At 37.2% G+C, this 7,056-nt stretch overlaps 1 long non-coding RNA gene across 1 annotated transcript; it reads right to left on the bottom strand.

Moving 5' to 3' along the window:
* Positions 1–1,373: 1,373 nt before the first annotated feature.
* LOC104241729 (uncharacterized) lies at positions 1,374–7,056 on the bottom strand. The gene is made up of 6 exons (XR_011402684.1): positions 6,983–7,056; positions 6,110–6,263; positions 5,915–6,025; positions 3,012–3,073; positions 2,476–2,571; positions 1,374–1,862 (listed from the first exon to the last, which is right to left on the bottom strand). It is a non-coding gene; the product is annotated as an uncharacterized lncRNA (long non-coding RNA).

Here is a 7,056-nt window from a genome sequence, read left to right as displayed (position 1 = left end):
TAAAATTGCGATTATCAAATGCTTTGAAAACTGCTTAGATAAAGCTCTAGATGATTACATATTCCGCAGTTACGTTGCATTTAAAGTAAAATATTACAGTCGAAGGACAAGCGCAGTTCACAATTGAGATACCAAACAGGTGGTATGCATTTCCATAGACAGCGGAAAGTTACTTGGTGCACCAAAAGAAAACTCTTGATTCTCTGGCGTGCATCTTAGAATGAAATTTTTTCGCAAAAAATTTAAGCTCTCCGTAGAAATTTAGGACTTATATTCTACAATACGAAACCAAAACATTAGCAAATGGTGAATAATGAGAATTTTTTATTCAGAGCGTTAATTCATTAACAATGGAGAAAACCATGTCGCATAGAAGAAGTATACTAAGGTGTAGATTAAGCTACAAAAATAAGATAAGAGAATGTTATTCAAATGTACAAAATCAAGTTCACTTCCTTCAAACAATATCTTATTTCTTTCTCTGTACAACTTATATTAAGGCCAACTAACATAGGAGATCCTCTTCTTACTCAAATTTTCGGTAGTTAAAATCCCTAATCTAGCAAGCAAAAGACTACACTGGGAATCGATCATCATTCCTTAAAGTCTCATCTCCAAGAATCGGGACTCTCTAATGAAATGGTTTGTTTGTTAATCATTTCAACCAGCCTCTGAAATTCCTCCAACTTCCAATGTTCCTCCTAAATTGATGATCCCAAATGATATTTCATGCTTCTGTGGTTTAACTATTTTAAAGGTTTATAGCTTTATGAAGGTTGAATACCATGATGCAATTCTATGAGAGAGAGGAATACATAAACCAATACCTCAAAGAGTTGCATACAACGTATACTAATTAAATCAGCAGTGACAAATTTGAAAATCTCCGAGAGTTGGTGTAAGAGGAGCCACATCTTCTCTCTTGGAAAATGATTTTTTTTACCAAGTTAATAAAAAAAAAAAAGTAAAAAGTTTTTTGCGTTTTGTAGTGCTCAAACAATTTCCGTACTCTTGATGTAGCTCACTTATTGTGAAATATAAGTACTTCCTACATAATTTCCACAGCTTTCACTAACAATAACTTAATTTACATATGTTAAATCACAAATAGTTCGTTATATATCAGTTAAGAAGCTAAGTAGAGCTATGAAATTAATCAAGATGAAACAAAATAGAGCCATCATATTAATCAGGATGAAACAGAAAGCTAATAAAAGAAGCATGTCTAGCTTGTCAGCAGTAGTAGATAGCAGGGAAAGCTTAAAGAAGAAAAATTTCAGCAAAACTCACCCTTCAGCAAAACTCATGTTTTTTAGTTTCAGCAGTGCCAACTTGGGGAACAGGAGGAAAAAAAAAGGACCACCAACCAATCGTAAAGAGAAAATTGAACAGGGCAAAACAAAATGAAGAAGGGGATCAACTATAATCAGAAGGGTTGGCAAATAGTACATTGTACTGAGAAAACTTGTGTTGGCACTTGGCAGGCAGGTTTTACAAAACCTACACGCGCTGCTCTTTGAATGTAGATATCCAGTTGGCACGGTATTAAAACAATGAGTCAAACTGATAAAATTCTAATTTTATCCTCTGGTTAGCAAGGACAACCCGAAGCTCGTGAAACTCTCCCTATTTAGAACCAGCGACCAATTTTGCAACAAAAACTGCAGCAGTAGATTTCAGCTTGCATCCGTATCTATAAGTTATACAAACATATGCACAAGGTCGCTTCTGGATGCGGTCTCTACATTCATTAAATATCAATACCTCTTATAAGTCCAAGCTTCAACATCAAGAACTTCATTCTTGAAAGATTTGAAAGCCAATAATGTTCTTCAGACCATACCGAATCCCATGAAGAGGACCTACAAAGAATAGAATCAAATAAATGTATATAATCCCTTTGAGCAAATTTAGAGAAAGCTAATTGTATATGAAGTTTTCTAATTAAGATTAAAAAACCAAGCAGGATTCATTTCTTAGAAGAAAGTGAGAAGTGCTGGAATAATGGAGGATGATAAGAGTAGGCAGAATGCTAATAGCAGCAAGGGTATACAAGACGGGAAGAGGGCCAAGGGGAAGAGAGGAAGACCCATATATTTGTCTTTTGAAAGCAGTTGAACAGCCTCTTTTCCAATGCTAATTCTTCAGTATTGTGATAATGCATTCAAGGACAGGACCATACCTATGAAGCTCTGGAATTGCACATCATTTTGAGAATCAAATTACTCAATAACAAACAAAGTAGATTACATGAAGGGAAGCACTCATCATACCTTTTCAATCTGTCCAAAAATATTCCACTTAGCTCTACTGATGTAATTAATTTTTATTTTAAAAGTTGCCCAAGTTTGAGAATTTGATAAAACATCATATCATGTATCAATTAAAAAAATTAAAAATGACATACATTGGTACAACATAGTTGCTTAGTTAGTTTCTCCTATAAGTTAAAAGGACTAATTAAGAGGAACTTACACTCATATCCTCATCATTTTTGCCTTTGACTATCGGAGTATACAAGGTGATTGAACTTGTATGTTCCATGCTTTGCTTCTTGAGCATTCCAAGCTTCTGAAAAAGAATGAGCAACAAAAACAGAAATGACCTTAGCTAGTTTTCCAATTCATGGCAAGAGCAGTAACAAAAAGTTTCATGGAATTAGCTGTCACGATCCCGGTTCGCCCTCCGTGAACCATCGTGACGGCACCTAGTCTCTACGACTAGGTAAGCCTAAATTGCAGAAGAAAAACTAAAATTTGCGGAAGTAAAACAATTTAAAATAAGAATAAAGTAATAATAGTGTTTAAATGTGCCGCTCGACGTACACCATGTTTAACTCTTGATACCAATACGTAAATCCAAGACTTGGAAACCCACGAATCACAAGCTAAGAAAAATACTACATAGCTCTAACTCCGGAATATCTAATAAGAATAGAAAAATACAGAAGGGCTAAATACTAAAAGCAGGAATAGAAAGGACTCATCGGTCTGCGGACGCGGCAGATGTACCTCGAAGTCTCTAAAACAGTCGCCTCCCTCAAGGGGGTAGGCCTGAGTAGCGGTACCTGGATCTGCACATAAAAAACATGAGCAGAAGGGGCATGAGTACACCACATCGGTACTCAGTAAGTGCCAAGCCTAACCTCGGTCGGGTAGTAACGAGGAAGGTCAGGGCCCTACTGAGGTTAAATAAATAATAAGATGACAAGATAAGATAAACAGTACAATTGAGAATCTACAGTAAGAATCTACACAGGATAACAAGGAGTACAATAACGGAAACAGAAATAAAGGCAAACACCAGGAAGTACCACTCATAACAACGATGATAGCCGGAGATCTCTTGGTATCCCGAGGATCTCTTGGTATCCTCAATATATGCTAGGGATCTCTTGGTATCCCGAGGATCTCTTGGTATCCCGAGGATCTCTTGGTATCCTCAATATATGCTAGGGATCTCTTGGTATCCCGAGGATCTCTTGGTATCCTCAATATATGCTAGGGATCCCTCGGTATCCCGAGGATCTCTTAGTATCCTCAATATACGTGTCATGGATCTCTTGGTATCCCGCACCTCAGTTCAGATCATAAATACGTACATGGGATCTCCCAGGATGCCGTCCCGTAGTCCCAAAGTAAAAAAACACACAGCAGCAACACAAGAATACCTAATTAAGCTAAATTTTGTACCAAGTAACAGTTATTTCTAGCCTAACATGCTTCACGTAATACAATTAAGGCAGTTTAAGCAAACATGCAATTAGGTCAACTAAACATGCTTTTCTAAACTAGCAATATGCTAAATTCGCAAGTAGAATAAAACAGGAAAAAAAAAGAACTCAATTGAAATACTTAAGGAAAAACTGGAATTTCAACAATTAGCTCAAGTACGCGCTCGTCACCTCACGTACAAGGAATTTCAATTATCAAATATATCATATCCTAAGGGGAAGGTCCCCCACACAAGGTTAGACAAGTCACTTACCTCGAACCGGTTCAAAAATCAATCCGAAACCATGCTCTTGCCCCTAGTACTCGACTCCAAATGACCCAAATCTATTCAGTTCAATTTCATAATGTAAATAACACTTCAAGTAACTAATTCTACAATTATATTCTAAGCTAATAAGCGAAATTAGGTAAAATGACCAAAATACCCCTTCGGCCCACGTCTCAAAATCAGGTAAAATTTATATTTTTAGAAACTTCGCACTCTCACAAGTCCAGTCATATCAAAAGTACCAATATCGGATCTCAATTCATCCCTCAAATCATCACTCAAAAGTCTCCAATTAGACAAGCCCTAACCCCCAATTACCACTGATTTTTCTTAATTTTTCATGCTTAAATATATAAAAATCACTCTAATAACGAGTTTAGGGACCAAAGACCTTACCCCAATGAACTCCTCTGAAAATCCCTCTTGAAAAGTGCTCCCCAAGTTTCTTCCCGTTTTGAAAAAAATGAAAAATGGCTAAATTTCGCGAAGACAAGAATTTATATGTTCTGTCCAGCGATTTTCGCATTTGCGGCCTTGGGACTGCATCTGCGGTCCCGCTTCTACGGAGCCAAGGTTGCATCCGCAACTTTTCATTTAATGGCCAATTTCCGCACCTGCGGTCTCCAACTCGCAGATGCGGTTCCGCTTCTGCAAAAAATCTCCCGCATCTGCGGAACCTGCTGCCCTCCCTCAATTTCGCTTCTGTGGCGCCGCACCTGCGGAACCCAAACCGCAGGTGCGGTTATGACAAAACCAGCAGCTGAAGCTGCAACTAAAATTTCAAAATCTTTTCGTCAATCATCCGAAATCATCCCGAGGCCTCCGGGACCTCAACCAAAGGCACCAACAAGTCACAAACTACTACCCAAACTTGTACCAATCCTTAAAACACCTAAAACAACATCGAAACCTTGAATTAACCATGGATTCAAGCCTAAGAACTCCAAAATTCTCAAAATACGCTTTCGATCAAAAAATCTATCAAACCTCGTCCGAATGACCTGAAATTTTGCACACACATCACATTCAACACTATGGAACTATTCCAACTTCTGGAATTCCATTCCGGCCCTCGGATCAAAATCTCACTATCGGATCGGAACTTCAAAAATTCAACTTTCGGCATTTCAAACCTAATTTAGCTACGGACCTCCAAAACACAATCCGAACACGCGCCTAAGCCCGATATCACCTAACGGAGCTAACAGAACCATCGGATTTCCATTCCGAGGCGATCTTCACACTGTTTCAACTACGGCCAACTTTCCAACACTTAAACTCTCATTTAGGGACTAAGTGTCCCAAAACTCTCCGAAACTCAACACCGAACATCCCGGCAAATTAAAATAGCAGAATTAAACTTGGGGAAAGCAGTTAATAGGGGATCGGGGCGTTAATTATTAAGACGGCCGACCGAGTCGTCACATTAGCGCTGTCACAGTATCAAATTGGCCTTTACATACTGGAACTTTTTCCCGTCTAATCCAAGTGTTCCCCGCAGTTTTTAGGACCCAACTTTCCACTGTCCCTATTTATGACTACAGATTATCAAACAGAAAGTGTCGCAACTATATAATAGAGGCAACTAACTTTATCATTGATTTAAAGCAAATATGAATGTACTAACTTAAGGTAAGGTCCCGGGAATAATAACCCCAGGGTCTCTTTGCTAAGAATTTGCATAACTTTCTATAGATTCTGACTTGCTTTGCAAAAGATCAAATTTACTTGGTGTATAAAATAGTTAGCAGCAAAAGCTTAACTTTTAGGATTCCGTTAATAGCATTCTGACTATTTTAGGAGACAAATCATGTGGTGACTGAGCGAGGCAAATCTATCATAATAGAGAAGAATAATTAATGATAAGTAGAATCAAATCATAAAGTGAACACAGAACAATCGGCGATCTTACTGTTAAGAGATAGTAAACTCTCCTCCTTTGTCTGGGCTTGGGACCGGATGTGTTACCGTATAAATAAAGTTCTTTTCGATTCTTCACATAAGAACCAACATGCAGATTATGCTGCAATAATTGAGTGAGAATCAATCTGACAGACCAAGGAAATTTTAAAGTAACCACTATTTTTTTTTTTTGCAGTACACGTACTGATTCAAGAAAGTATGCTCTTGTTGTGCTGGGTGAACGAAGAGGGATTGGATCTTTAGATAGGGAACCCCAAGGTTACCAGTTATGTATTCAAAGATGTAATACCCCTTCTTTCAGGGATCATGTCTTCAAGATCCACAATATGAACAAAATTCTGCCAAAAAAGTATATGATTAGTCAGCAAAAGTAGTATAAAATATGAACATTTAGAGACCACAGGTGTATCATGTTTTCTACCTCACCAATAAGTTGTGCCATTACATAATCAGTGAAAATTTTATTGTGACTGAAAATTCAAGGTCAAGCTTTTAAGCATACATAATTTAACACCAACAGTTTAGTTGTTCGAAGCAAAAAACTCGTTGGAGCAACAGATTTATGTGCATATCAATTTAAAAACCTACAGTAATAGTATAATTCAATTAAGCAGTAGAAGTTGAACTAATAAGTACAGATTTATTCGGGTTCAGTACTTCATATCCAATTCCAAATCCAGTAGTAGCTGAATTTGCACTCAAAAGTCGCATGCAACTACATTTGAATCCAGCAGCATTTACGATACTATCAGTGAAAGTATAGAATAAATTGTAAATCTTTAAGCAGATTGAGGCAACGTTAGCAAGCATCAGATTTTCTTATTGTTTTACATAGAGGTGCTCGGCAATCTAAGAATATAATATCTTAATATATATCTATAAGAAAAAAAACAACACAATGTAATCAATGATATGATAAACTCATCATATTCGTGACCAGTCTCACATAAATGCAACAAAAAGCACCCAAGGTACTTCGAAGAATGAAAAGAAAAATGAGAAAATGCAATCATCATTCCTTTATAAAGAATCGAACTTGAATGATATATGCACTTACATGTATAAACTTTGCTTGATTTTGCTGCTGTGGTGCATTTACAAGTAATCTCTTCAAGTTCACTTTAGTTTTGC

Source organism: Nicotiana sylvestris, chromosome 1 (assembly GCF_000393655.2).
Source record: "Nicotiana sylvestris chromosome 1, ASM39365v2, whole genome shotgun sequence".
Classification (NCBI taxonomy): domain Eukaryota; kingdom Viridiplantae; phylum Streptophyta; class Magnoliopsida; order Solanales; family Solanaceae; genus Nicotiana; species Nicotiana sylvestris.
The sequence above is the reverse complement of the archived record's forward strand: the minus strand, read 5'-3'. Positions and strand labels throughout refer to the sequence as shown.